Raw genomic sequence first — 15,157 nt, 5'->3', positions numbered from 1 at the left:
TGATCCGGAAAGTAAATAAAGATCTTATTCCCACTATAAGTGCTGTCTATTTGAGAAGGTCAGATGGAAGATCTCATACAGTTACTCATAACATTGTTTTAGCCGTCCAAGGGTGTTAGCAATCTCAGTTCCCATTGATAGGAGTGGGTGCCCATGTTGATCAGGCTTTGTGGGTGCAGGTGATAACTTCCAAAATGCCTCCTAGGAAGACAGGGTAACTTTCACTTAGGGGAAAATGAAGAGCCAGTGGTTGGATCTCCATTTTCTTTGGCACTCCAGGCACTGCTTGGCTGTTTCTGGTCCAGGCACTGCCAAGGTCTGACAGCAGCTGGCTTTGGCACTTCAACAAAGAGGCAGATGAGCTGCAAGCACACAACTTTCCACGATTCTGGCTTAAACCGGCTGTTGTGCCTTTAGAAAAGGTGGAGGCAGCTTCTACACAACTTCTGGACAATTCCTGTTTACTGGAAACTAGCCATAAGGCTCCTCTAAGCCCCTACATCACTTTTTCATTAACGTAACCTTTTCTGGTTGGAAAAAGATATATTTGTATGGACTGGACTGAGGATGCACCAAAGATGTGCTAATGCCAGTGGTCTGTACACGCATTATCTTCTGTGCAATCTCACAGCCCAGGTACCTGTAGTTTTCTCCGGGGAATCTCAGAATCAAAGGAGAGGTGTAGGGAGGGTGGCATTCACTGTGTGTTCAGACTTTCATGGGCAAAAATACTGCAGGTGACTGTCACCTTGAATGACTATTCTAGGTTTCCTTGCAAGCTTTTGCAATTTTCCTGCAGAGGAAAAAAATTCCTGCATGTTTCTTGGAATTAATGTCTACTTTAAGTCCCAGAACTATGTTGGAATCAAAGCATTTCTTCTAGAAAAAAACCCGCAAATCTCACTTTACCAGGCTGGGGCCTGGCTCTGTAGTGGATGGAGAAGCTGCTGGAATAAGGGTAGATTGGTTTTTCTCCTGGGTGGGGGCCGACAGGAAAGGTTTCATGAGATGGAGGAGAGCAGAGGAAAGAAAGTGAAACCAAGCAGTCAATTTGCTAGCTGCAATCTTTGATCTGTGGCTGTCTGCAAACAGTATCGCAGCTCTGTGATTAGATGTACATGCTCATTAAGTGTTGTACGCTCCAAGCAGGCATTGTACATACAGCACAATGTATTCCGCTTCCTTCTGCCCAAATATCTTTTTTTCATCTATATTGCATTAAGACCTTGAGGCCTATCATCAGGGAGAGAAAAAATACAATTTTCTTATTGTACAATGCATTTCATTCCCAGCTGTTGTATTAAATTTATTCCTATTTGAAGTGGTGTCTGCGAGTATAAATCATTTAAGTTTATATGTTTTTGTTGCTGTGGCAACTGTTTGACTAATTGAATTCCAAAGTGTCTCTCTCTATTTCAAAGCTATGATAAAGGGCACACGTTCTTAGCAGCAGGAGTCTGAAATGGGGGGGGGGGGGGAGCCCTGTCAAAATGACATGTTCTCAATCTCCTGTGCACAGCCTTAGCAGTGGCACCTTTGGCAATTGGTGGGGAGGAAGGCAAAGGCTGTGGAGGAGCCAGAACTACCTGTAGGCTCTCCCTGTGAGTACCATACTCAGAAATGTTGTTCATGGCATTAGCAGGCTGGAGGAGGCATGCAAAGCCTGTGACTGGGGCATTGCGAAGGTCATGTTTTACCTCTGTGTCTGTTTTCCCCATCATTCATCAGTTCTCAGTGGACCTGAAGTGCTGCAGCACTTTGTGGTTATAAACAAGCCCAAGCTATAATGAGCCCCATCTTCTTTCCATGGGGACTTTGTATGAGCTCCTGGGGCTTGCCTCCTAGCTGGGATCATGCATGTGTTCCTAAGGGATTTCATTCCCTGTCAGTTTTTAGCAGGAAAAGACTCCTCAGAGCTATGGCAGAGGGCTAGGGAATACTGGGGTATTTTCCCTTGGGGGACCTGCGGGGAAAATTTCTACCCTGCTCTGTAAGATTTTTTTCCATCTGCAAAGCAGAGGTAGATGTCCTCCTAGACTGAGCCAGGAGGACAGAAACATTAAAGCCTAACTCTTTGCAAAGAAATTTGTCCCAGGAGGATGGAAGGAGCAATTCTTTTGCAGGCAGAAGTTTCCATGCAGGAACTGGCCTGCCTGTGCTATTCCCAGCTTGTTCTGGCCACTTCTGTTAGCCTAGAGAGGGCTCCTTTTTTGTGTTAATTATGTAGGTGTTTATTGAGGCCACAAAATGTTAATAGACAGCCTAATGGAAATCATGCTGGCTAATGAGAAGCTCCTGAATACCTGCTGATTTTCTCTGGGAATAACAGCAGCCACAATTCAACAGGAAATAATTTCCCTGCTCCCGCCCTGCGCTTTTACTTTGTGATTGCATCATGCTGTTAACCTTTCGTCTGGCTCTCCCTGCAACCTGGGGGAAGGCCAGGACCTCTCACTTCCCTCCAGCCAGAGGGGATGTTGGGATCTGCTTGCCTTTCCTGCTTTCTAAAGGGTAATCTGTGAAGGGTTTTTTGGAGCTCGAAAAGGTTACTGTGTGCACCAGAGCCAATTCAGGGTGGCTGTGGCAGGAATGAAGCACAGGGAGCCCTGAGTGGATCCAGTCCTTCCTTCGCCCGCCTTCTCACAAGGGATGCTCCCGGGTCTGGGGCATGTGCCAGTAGACTGGCAGCCCAGCTGTAGGCAGCCTCAGCTGCTGTTTGGTTTGGTGTGTTTTTATTCCCAGCCCATTAGATGCTCCACCAGCCGCTGCACTCTCATGTAATCACCTCAGCTCGGAAAGGCAATGACAAATTGCAACAGGTACTGGGAGGGGGCAGAACAAGGTGAGTCCTAGGGAACTTGGTCAAATTATGAGGGTTTTTTTTTTTCTTTATTGCATTTTTAATGAATTTCCAACAGTCTCTATCACATAAATGCCTTAAATCAGTAATAAAAGGGAACCCTGTCCATCAGGCTGCCTGGCCAGAGCTAATGTGGCTAAAATGCAAATGATCAGCATCTGGTTTATTATTCTGATGTAGAGAAAGGGAGCTGTGTTTGATGAGGGGTGAGGGTGCAAGCCTGGTTTGGGAGCTCAGAAAGCAGCAGGAAAGAATAGCTAGAGTAGCATTCATGGGGAGAAGAGCAGGTTCCTGTTGAACAAGAGCAGGAACAGGTTGAAGAGTGGTGGGTTGGAGTAGTGGGGTATATGTGTGTACATTGAATTGGGAGGGTCGTCAAACTGGGAGGCTGTTGGTGAGGAGAAGGGTGTATGATGGATTGGGGGTGGGATGTGTAGACTTCTGGGGGAAAGGGTGGGTTTGGCTATGACCAAGGTATGCTTGTGTTTTCACCCACTGGAGGAGAGCACACACCTCTAATTTCCACAGGGGAACAAAGGTCTCTATTAGCACACCACACCCCCCCCCCCCCCCAACAAATCAACCAAATCAAAACAAAACCAACCAAACAAACAAAACAAAAACAAAAAAAAAGGCTAAACTCAGGAGGCAAAATGCATTGGAGATATTGGAAAGCTGTGTAGTTGAAACTGTATGAAATAAGACACTCTGTTCACCGGGCGATATGGGAACTCCCAGCTGGGACCAAATTTCACAATTTTTCCCCTGTGGGCAGAAGTTTTATGCTTCTGTCTTTGCCTGCCAAAAAATAATAACTTTAAAAAAAAGTGATCTTACTGTTGCAGAAAGAGCCAAACATTTCCCTTGTGGGCTGTCTTAGTGAACAGTTGTGAAAACACCAGATTTCATTGTAAAGGTGGCATTTCTCAATGGTGAGGAGCTGCAAATGAGGCATGTTGCAGTGTCCATATGGAGTTGCTGGTAGGAACTCAATGCTAGGCTCTTGGAAGCATTTCGGAAGAGGCTTTTGGGAAACAGCAGAAATGCAGTTCAAAAGGTTGGCTCTCAGTAATACATAATGCTGTAAAAATAGCATCTGAACATCTCCTGTTACCTGGGCACTGGTACCCAGATCCTGTCGAGTGATTTCCCTGGCATCTGTTCTCCCTGCTTTGACTTTAACGGGTTGTGCAGATTACTTTATGATCAATAAATATCCAGGCAGACACTGTGAAATTCCAATCAGAAAAATTTACAACATTAAGGCAGATATTGTATAGCAGGATATAAATAAATAGAAATTGTCAGTCAAATTCCTGGCAGCTAGAGTCTGGTGTCAGTTGCAGTAAATTAAGTGTTACTTCACAAATCACCTTTATGGTTTTGCCTAGTAAGTGTATCTGTGCAAAGGCTTTTTTCAACTTGCAATAGTAAATATCCTTCGGTCCCTGTGATTTCAGCATGAAGCCAGTGTCAAGAGTCAAGGGGAAGTGAGTGACAGCAGTGGATTTTGCCATAATCCTGAGTGTTGTTCCCAGCCAAGATTTACTCGGCAGAGTTGAGTTTAGGTACTGAATAATCCAGGCAACAACAAACCAACAACACAACAAGGAAGTGACTGGATCCTTGTAAGTACAAGGAGAGCTTTCTGCACTGTGGGAGGGTTGCTTGATGTAATGATGTGGAGACCCACTTACAGAGGGGAGGAGCAGCATGCATTCCTGTCACCTCCAACAGGATGAAGTGAACTATGGTTGGTGTAGGCTGTACCTGTGGGTAGGTGTGAAGAATGAATCAGGTCAATAGCGAGACCTTCATTTACTGCAGTTGGAACAACATTTCACCTACAGATTATCACGTTTCATTAACAGCTGTTATACTTGCTGGCCTGACTAGCAATACACAAGTCCTAAAGCATCATTTGGAGGTTCCTGCACTGCTAGAATAGCGGAAACTGCATTAATTTTAAGCATAGACTTTTATGAATTAAAGCTGAATGTTCAGCATGGAGCAAAAAGGAGAGGAGGACCTGCTAGTGGTAGTTTTGTACTTTATTTGAGAAGAGAGAGCTACATAAACTATGTCAGGAGGGTACAGGTCTACACAGTTTCATCAATCAATAAATGGAGTTGTTAACATAACACTGAGGATATGATACTTTGAAGAAGACATAGACACATGACCAAGGAATATTTACAGCTCTAACATACAATATATTTATATTTGAGAGAGAGAGATTCGTGTGCATCTGTGCACACAGATACCACTGTGTACACGTGGTGCACGCACACACACACGTAAATAGGTATAAAAGGCTTTAAAAAAAACCTTACGTAATTCAAGAAATGAGTCTGCCTTTCATGTGCAGCAACTGACTATTTTCAAGGTGGAAATGGTTCCAGTTTGTGGTGGTCTGGAGTGGAGGTTTCGGTGTGAAATCTCTGTTCTCCAACGGTCATTAGCTGAACCTGAAGCAGGTTTCTGGTGTGTGGTACGCTGTGGTGGGGTGGTGACAGAGTGGGGTGTGAGGTGAATGAAAGGGAGGGCAGCGGAGTTATGGGGAAGAGGGGATGCACAGCCTCTGGGGCTGGGGCAGTAACAGGGAGATGAAAAAAAATGACCTTTGGTGATGCCATTAAATCATCCTTTATACTAAACATAAATTATCAACACAGTTTTAAAAAAATAATTTTCTGTTTCATTTCAAGGCTGGGGAGAGAGGAAGGGACGAAGCAGGGCAGAAAGGAAGGGAAGGTCTGGGGAGGGTAAATACCTCAGCACTTTAAAAGGTCCCTTGACCTCACTGCAAATCCTTAATTTAAAAAGTCTTCTTGTAAGTCTGACTAACACTGTATCAGTCATCTCCTTCCAGGGTAGCAGCGTGCTTGATGCACATGATGTGGCAGGTAGGAGAGAAGCAGAGACCCTACCTTGGCCAATACTCAGATCAGGGTTCCTCATCCTTTGAGTTGGAGCCAGTGGAGGTGGGATGGGCAGGCAGAGATCATGACCACCTTGCTCTCACCAGGTTCTCCCTTGAGAGGTAACCTGGGTTGTTCCCAGCAGGGGAAATTGGTGAGTTTTGATTTGGAGAAGAGGAGACTGCAGAATGGAAATGGTTGAGAACCAGAAATTCAGTTTCAAAATGGCAAATAGGATTCAAAAGATGCAAAAAAAGCCCTCAACTAAGCAAACGTGGATTGGTGCATGGGGTAAAAACAGTCTGCCAAAAAAAAAATCAATTCAGCATACATCACCAGAGGATTTGTTTTCTGCTCATGCAGATTTTCAGTGACATTATCTGAGATTAAAATAAGCTAGTTTAAATAATAGTAACAACAAAAATGCTGTCAAAATGTCTTTCCTCTGAGATGTAGTCCCATCGTCCTCTCAGCACCAGCTCGCCTGCCAGACTGAGCTGTGGAGCATCACCTTCTGGGGCCCAAGCCTGCCTGCACCATTGAAGGGCAGTTCAACTGGGAGTAGGAGTAGTTTCCTGGACATGAAGTCTACCCTTGCAGTTTTCTGGAGGCTGGGTGTTTCTCCTTGTGGCAGGACTGCCAGCACGGGAAACCACAGTGGTTTGTCTTGCTAGGCCATTACGCTGCCACACAAGCCACTGACGGACAATACTGCTTCAACATAGACGTCTTGCAGAAATTACTGGAGGCAAGTGCACAATGCAGCCCCTAAACACCATCCCAAACACAGCCTGAAGGCCCCAGGACAGCCTTCTCCCAAGAAGGTTGTGTATCCTCAACCTTTACCCGGGGAAACCTTGCCTCCTTGCCTGACCGAGAAGAAACAGAGGGAGCTGTAACACTCACTGTAAGCTAAATCAATGTCAATCGTTTGCCTGCACAAAAATAATTCATTTCTAGTGAAATAACTTATGTAAAATAGAACTTCATTAAGACAAGGTGGGGGAGGGGGAGGTAATTTAGTGTATTTATTTATTTCTTTTTGTTCTGCTTTAAGCCTATCTATACGAAGCTCTCATGCAAGAAATTGCCTCCCAGGTTAGCTGAAAATTTAAAGGACACTTCTGAAAAAAAGAAAAAAAAAAAAAAAGAAAAAAGAAAAAAATATAGGCAATTCTCCTTCACATGGGGAATTGGCTGGGTGTGGGGGCTGAGCAGGGGGAATGAGGGGGACTAAAGCAATCTAGCCTGCTTGTACTGAAACCGGAGCCATCAGAGAGCAGAATAAATGCAGTGAAAATTATGGTATGTGTAAGGGTTTGAAGCAGAGAATGTGGGCCTGGGAGAAGCCCAGCAAGGCTGAAGGTTTGGAGAAACCTTCAGGACTCATTTAGATGAGCACACATCATTTTGTATTGTCTGCTTCCTCACATCCATAGTTCTTCCCCAACCAGCGCTCTCTTCTGCTCGCCACAACTCACATCTGACTTTCAGTACCCTCATGATTGCTGGTCCCTCTCTGGGAATTAAGTTCTTGCCCATTTCCTTCCTCTCGCTGTGTCCCAGTAGGCTTCCTTGCTCCCTTCCCTTAGCACCATTTGTTCTCTGAGCTTCTTATTAAATCATCTTTGCCATCCCCTGCAAGCTCATCCTTTCTGACTTCCAGATGGCCCTAAGCATCAGAAGTCTGGCCTCAATTCCTCATTTTCAGTATTTTTACTTAAAAGTTTTGAGGTCTTGTGTCTCAGCCACTTCCTGGTCCTCACTGTCTCCAAGTGTCCATCCAGATGTCCTATTGCAGTAAGTGCCAATGACAGCTGGGGAGTATGTGAGAGATGGGATACAGAGGAAACTGCTTCTAGAAAGCAGTGTGTGTTGGGTGGGGGAGAATAGCCCAACTTTCTAGCCCACTTTTCTGGCTTTTCTTACTCATACTAAATTTTTCATGGATGGAATGGGCCTGTATGCTCCTGCCCAATAGCTTCTCACCATGATGAGGAGGTTCAGGAGATGTTCAACCCTAATTTGAGGTTATATCTTCCTTAGTGTGATCCAGGAAAACAAGTGGGAAGAAATCCCAAGTATGCAGGCTGAGCAAGCTGGATACTGAAGTACCTGCCTTTTTTGTAAGTGAGATATGACTGCTTCTCCATTTGGAGTCTTGCCTGTTGATGCCTGCTCTTCCCTGCATGGGTCTTCATCTTTGGCTGACTATTCTGACACCTGTCCACTACACAGTAATGTGGCCTTTTTATGGGTTGATGTCAAAATAACTTTCAGGGGCCACAGTGTCATTTATATACCCCTTTGAATTTTCCAAGAGGTTTGTCTGTTTACCCTTTACCAGCAGTAAATTTAGTTGATGGCCAAAGCTGAATCACGTGATGCTGCCAATAAAATAAATACTCTGTTTCTAAAGGGCTAGCAGTATAATAGGTCTCCATTTGTCAAACTGCCCCAATAGATGAGAAGATAGGAACCTTCCACAGCCCAAATTAGAGATGAAGCCTCATAGGTGGAACACCAGTGCAGGAAGAAGTGGGGCAGGGGGTTTAATCCTGAAGGAAAAAATAGTTCTCTCGCGCGTTGGATTGATTGTTTTGTGTTTGAAACCATCCCACCTCCACATCACTTGAAAGCAAGATACCAGCTAATGATTTCACACTGGAAAAAAGGATGGGAGAAAAGAATGAAGGGCGAGACAGCCGTGCCCTGACCAGTGTGGGCATGAGGTCCCCTGTTCCTTCAAAAGCGGAGTTCCTTCCTCAAAAGCGGAGCTCCTTCCGAACCGGAGCTACTGCAAGAGGGGAGGAAGCAGCGCGGGCGGCTCCGGGGCCGCGGCGGGCGCCGCCGCTGTCCGTGGTGCTGATCCGCGGGGCCGCGGCTCCCGACGTCTGTCGGTCGGCTAAAATCTCCGGCTTACCGGGAGCTTTTTTATTATTCCTCCTGGGGACTGAACTGGTTTATCCTCATTGTGAACACTACTTGCGCCGAATAGGGGTTGTACTAAAAAAAAAAAAAAAAAATAAAAAATCACATACACCAGACACTTGCTACTGGAAAGGTGCTGCGCTACAAAGCTGTCATATCATCCAGCAGGATCTGGTCTCTCCCTTCCTCTCCCAAATCTGCCTTTTACCTTAATTTCAGTTTTCAAGAAATCCATAAGCCAGGATTTGTTCTGTAATAGCAAAAGGAGAAATAGGAAATTAAAAATGAGAGGAGGTTTGCAGGATAGACAGCTGTTCCTGTCCTGATGGCCAGTTTTCTTCGTTGCCAGGGTGAGTATTCTGAGTCTTTTCTCATGTACAGCAGTGGATTTTCTTGTATTAGAAACCAACCAATGTCTTTTCTGATACAATGTTTGTTTTCTTCTTGTAGCATTTCTCTTCCTCTCTCCTGCCGTTCTGTTCCTAACATCATAGTGATCTCAGTGCCTCTCAGTATCCACAGCCTTTACTGACTTCAGACAAAGTTGTGGGTGTTCAACCCCTTCAAGGTTTTGCCTGGTGTTGCACAAGAAGGTTTAGTTACACGGGAACAGCAATTCAGTCCCTTGTTGATTATTTCTATTGTCTCAATCTAGCTATATAAGAATGAAGCCGGACTCAAACAGATCACAGCCGGAATCAATCCCAACCATCTCTCCAGCAATCAGAACAACCTGCTGGGAGCCGAGTAGCAGCTGAATTCTTGGTGAGAGGAATTACAGGCATAAAACCAAAATCAAATAGACTCCTTGTGCTCATCCAACATTTCAAGGCATATTTATAGGTACTGCTGCATGGCATCTTAAATATCTGAGTTTGAAAAGAAACTGGATCACTCCTGTTGGGGAAAACAATTTTTCTGTTCTGTCACTTTCACTAGCTTTGCCCCTGATGAAAAAGGGGGAGAAAGACACTGAATTACACATCAATTCAGCCCCTTTCATCTCTTCTTTGGGCTGTTTGGATATTGCTGAGATGGATCTGTGAAGATAAGGAGATCTGAAGGTCATCTGAAGGCCATTCCTCAGAACGGGAGTAGGAACAAGAGAGCTGGGCAGGAAGCTGCTCATGAAAAGCTGGGGGTTTCTTGCTGTATGAAGCTGGCAAGGCCCTAGTAGGTGAACAGATGACCTTGTAATTAGGTCCTAGTTGAGTCCCCTCCTTAGACTGCTCCACTGTATCCCTCTCCCCCTGCTCCCAAGTCCTGCTGTCACTGGAAGGAAAAGCTGAAAAGAAATCTTACCACTGATGAAAATCCCTACATTCTTCCAAAAGGTTCACAGGAAAATTGAACAATGGATCAGCATTTGTCATAGAAAGGTGAGGCAGAAAGCATAAGGCTGCCAAGGCCAGTGCTCTTTAATGGTCTGGGAGAAAAAGCACTGAGCATCTAATAGTATTTTCCTTGGGAACAGTAGTCAGTGAGCCTTGGGTGGGGAGGACTGTAGGAACCAAACCAAATCAGCAAACTCACCATTGGTCCAGGACCAGAACGAGCTAAAACTCCTCTATTGCATGCCTGAGACTCAAGTTCTGTGTAATCTCTGTTGCACAGACATCTAGGAACCATTGTGGATAGCAGACAGCTGCTGAATGGTGAAAGCAGATGATAGATTCTGGGCAGTGTAAAACCAGAAGACCTCAAATCCTGATCACAGAAGTCAGTTCTTGAGATTAAATCAAACCAGCCACCTGAGCAGAAGGGAGTCACACACCATTGCACAAAGCCAACATACTACCAGACATGGGAGGGCTCTTGCAAAAAGCTCCACCTCCCTCCCCACCCCCACCACTCCCCCCAACACACACACACTGCCACATACAGCAAAAAATGTCAAGGTTATGTGTTTCCTGAAATATGGCTGGCTGTATAAATACACTTACAGAGAACTCTTTGTAAAGCAATAGCAGAATGAGTAACAGTGCATCGCTACCATGGGAAATAAAAAGAAAAGTAACCCAACTGCAATTCAGTCAGAATCATTCCAAACCCCAAAGGTTGGCCTCTTTTTTTTTTTCTTTAATGTGTCTGACATTTTATGGCATCAATAATGCAAACAAAGAGGAAATCATATTTGCAGAACACTAATGCACGGATGTCTAAAGCGAAATACAATACTGATTACTTTTTAAATGAAGCCACCAGGTTTTGATGGGCTGTGGTGGTTGAATTGGTCCATCAAATTTCTTCCAAAGCAAATTCTAGTCCAAAGCAACAGCTTGACCTTCTCTATAACCTTGGGTAGCCTTTTCATCTGTGTTCTGATTGGGGGTAGTAAATGTTAGTTTGAAGCAATCCTCCTGATGGTCCTGATTACAGAAATTCCAGGGGCACACAACTCCATCTGAAGATGAGGGGAAACTATGGGCATGTCCCCTCACCATAGGCTATCCAAAGTCTTTGACAAATATAACGGTAAGCCTACTATGAAGAACTGTAGTTGAGAGGATGGGTGGGCTCTGAAAGAGGTTTCTAGAAGTACTATTGAGAATTTGCCCTTAGGGTTAGTGGCTAATCTGTTCGACATCTGATAGCTTGTCTCTTGCCTAGAACCTCCTGCAGATGACTGCAGAGCAATGTCTAAGTATGAAAATAAGTGTATAAATAAGAAGGTGTGGCAAAAACACACAAAAAAACCCCTTCCCTTCCTCTTCCATTTTTTTAGATGCTAGTGTTTTTTTCACAAAGAAGTGCTCTCAGAGATGCATCTTGAGAACCACAGACAGGATTGTCTCTACCCACACGAGAGTGAAGAGGCTGTTGTGCTCCTGCCTGGGAAATCTTGCTGCTCGACCTGCTCTTACAGCAAAAAACAAAAGGGCTTGGGGTCTGGCCTATGCTTCCAACTTAACAGCGGGAGCATTCAGTTCAGGAGTCAATAGACTTCTTTTGCAATGTCCTCCGACTTGCACTGAATGAACTGTGTGAACTTTTTTAATTCATGCATTTTTGGTTTGGTAGACAGAGTTAAATAGTGTGCCTGTGGGCTGGTGGGTAAGATTGGATGCCGTCGCCTCATGTCAGCTGGGACTTTGTCTGCCATTTAGTCCTGGATCACGTCTGATCAGAGTATTGGGGGGGGGGGGGGGGGATTGTATATGTTGGAGTTAATCAGTGCAAGCAGCTAATTGCCACTGGTTAACTAGTGCCTTTTAATTAGGACTGTGTTGCTGAGTGGATACGTGAAGGGAGCTGTTTGTCACTTGCAAAAAAATGTCAGCCTTGTGATGTAAACCTCTTTGGGGAATTAAAAAAAAAAAAAAATACAGGCTGGAGCTCCTGTCACTTTAGCATGGTAGAAAATCAGTTTCAGCAGAACTGGCCTGGATGAGGTTAGAGTCATACTCTGCTGGGGTCAAAAATGATAGTGGCTGCTCCCTGACCCTTTCTCCTGTGCAGAAGGGTGGGACACTATGGGCTTCAGCTGGGATTTACAGGAGATACCCCACATGCATTACAATGAGCTTTGCTGTAAAATTCACTGCACAGAGGTTAATCTAGATGTCAACACTGCCTGACAGCAGTGAAATTACTCTGGGGCAGTGCTCCTTCTGAAGTCTTAATATAACAGTCAATTCCATCCTGCCTGCAGGAAATGAAAGTTTTCTGCTTTGTGTGCGGAATCATTCGGCGCCAATTTTCTCACTGTTTGAAGTCCAAACTGTTTGTGGTCTTGGGATTCACCTCACATTAAGACTTTCACTTCATTTAAAAACTCTGCTAGTCAAGTCCTGAGAACTGCAAGGACAGGAGCCGCGCAGGGAGAAAAAGAAGAGGGCAGGGGGGAGAAATCTTATCTCACCTACTACATTGAAATCAAACAGCTTCACCAGCTCTCTGTGCTCTGAAAAGGGAGTGAATGCAGAAACTCAGCTACCTAAGTATCAAGCAGCAAAGATTGGGGAGGTTGGAAACCAGCAGAGAGTGAGAGAAAGCATGCAAGAAGACATGAGCTATGATTTTCTTTAGAGGTATCTCAGTCCTTCCCTGCTGGGACCTTGTCCTAAGCAGCCAGTAGTTTGGCAGTTAAACACGCCCTCAGAACAACTGCTGAAGTTTTCAGCTGTAGGATCAGTCGATTGGGCTGGGCAGAATATCAGTTCCTATAGAGGACTCCTGACAGTGTGAGGAAACAATGGTTAGATTTGTTGTGCCTCCTTTATCCTTGGAGAGATGCTAAAATTGTAGGACTAGCAGAAGGGAGGAGGAACCAGTGATCATTCCTTTAGTCTGAAAAGACCTGTCAGATGGGGTCTGTGAGAAACTCAAGCCATTGAGATGAAACCAGCCTATCAGCTCACTTAGCTCAGCCCCTGAAGAAGGCTGTAAGATTTTGTCCTTCTTTCTCTTTGGTCTCTTATCTCTTTCCTCAGTTCAGGTTCTCAAAGTTGTAAGCAATGGGTCTCCTATCACTTCTCTCAGGGAGCTGTTTCATGGCTCAGTAGTGTACTGGAAAGGAATAAGAGGCACAGGAGAGATGGAATGCTCCTGCAGTCCTCTTGGAGCAGTGATTGACGTCTCTGCCTGTGTCATTTATGACACTGCCAGCTAGAATGGATGTTTTGAAAACACCTACTTTCTGCAGGCTTGAAACTCAATGTCCCTGCTTGCAAGGAAAGTGGCAAAGGGAAAAGATTTTTTAGGCTTAGCAGCTACTTAAAGAAACATTAAATGCACACTGATATAAAAGATGTCTAGGGGTGGGTGCGGGAAAGGCACCTTAGAGTTAAGCAAGCTTGTCCACTCCTGGAAAGCAGTGCTGAGAGGAGAATTTTCTCTTTTTCTACTTTTGGTACTTATGTGGAGACAGCACTGTTATGCCAAGGCTCCACGTCCTTACCACCTGTCAGAAAGCCACTGCATCTGAATGGAGAACAAGCCTTTTGGATTCTGCCAAAGCATACCTGTGCCTGCTGACTCTCATAGCAGAGAAGCCCTGTTGATGCCCATAGCCTTCCAGCTATCAGAGGAGCCACTACAGCATGGTGTCATAGCCAGGATCCCATTTATTCAGCTAGCTTATCCTCACCATTGCCTTACAACCAGAGAACATACCTACAGCTGTTACGATAATGTTGGGTACGAGCCATGGCTGTGGTGGTTCAGCTGATTCCTGGCCAGATCAGGAAGGAAAGATGGACATATGATGCACCAAAAATTCAGCTACTTGCATTGCCTTTTCATTAACCATTGGGAGTCACAGTTGGACAAAGGATGTGGATACTCCCTGGGCAGGGGAGGAGGGGGAGGAGGACAGGAAAAGGAGAAAGATTTAAAAAAACTTCTGAAGATGACATGTTGAACAAAATGTTGTCTCCACCCAGACTGGCACATGAATGCCTGCTGACCAAGCATTCAGAACTACTCTGGTTTTGTGGGCTTGCGGTGACCCAGGTCTGCATTCTTCAACCCATATCCTGAACTCAAGGAAACTCATGCATTTGAGTTCTGGGAAATATGAGCCTTTCACATGAAAGGAAACAGCTCATGTAGTATTATACTTCTGTCTGTGGCCCTGAAAAAACAACTTTTTCAGGCCTTCTTTTAGTTGTATTTTCTTATAGAAAAAAAAAAAAAATCTCACAAAAAAGCACAAACCCTAGTGATTTTGTCTTCTGCCTGCATAAATGGTCCCTTGCTTTTATTGGCTTCTGTCTCCTTTTTAAACTAGTATTTGCCCAGTGTTATAGCTAGCTTTTCCTGGAGCTCCAGTATGTTGCTGTTTTCTTTTGGTTTTGCTCGCATCCACTGTGCTACTTAAAATTCTACACCACACTCCCGAAACCAGTCTCGATTTCCCAACCCAAGATACTCACTTGCCTTCTAAAACCCGCCTTTCCCTTTCCCTGGCTTTTTTTATTTCCCCACATATTTTCTCACCTTGTTCCACCCACTCCTGGATGGAGCTGGTGGAAAAGCTAACAATGTCTCTCAAGCAAGCAGCCTCTCTAAAGGTATTCCAGATTTTTCACATTTGTCTGTGTGGCACATGTTCCCAGAGTCACCTGTCTGCAATTCAACACCCTGTGGACACAGGACAGGCCTGAAATGAGGCAGCCCAGGCTCTCTTTCACCCCCAAAATGCATGCACTGAGGGACATTTAAAAAGACCAGATGGGCAAGCTTCGTGGGAGACAGGATGGCCTTTCAGTCTGGCAGATCATTGCGGGTCTTCCCTTTGCTACATTTCAGCTTTCATCTTGCAATCTGACAGCCTGGGGTGGAAGGAAAAGTAACAGCTGGAGAAGACAAGACAGGTCACTGAAGAGACCCTAAGGCTGGAGCCACATTTACTGCCCACAATTTGCAGCCCTGGCATACGATTACCATCTGTACCATGCACCAAAATAGCACCTTCAGCTCCAAGTAAGCATCATTTCAGCAA

This window comes from Accipiter gentilis, chromosome 10, assembly GCF_929443795.1.
Source record: "Accipiter gentilis chromosome 10, bAccGen1.1, whole genome shotgun sequence".
NCBI lineage: Eukaryota > Metazoa > Chordata > Aves > Accipitriformes > Accipitridae > Astur > Astur gentilis.
Note: the sequence above shows the minus strand (reverse complement) of the source record.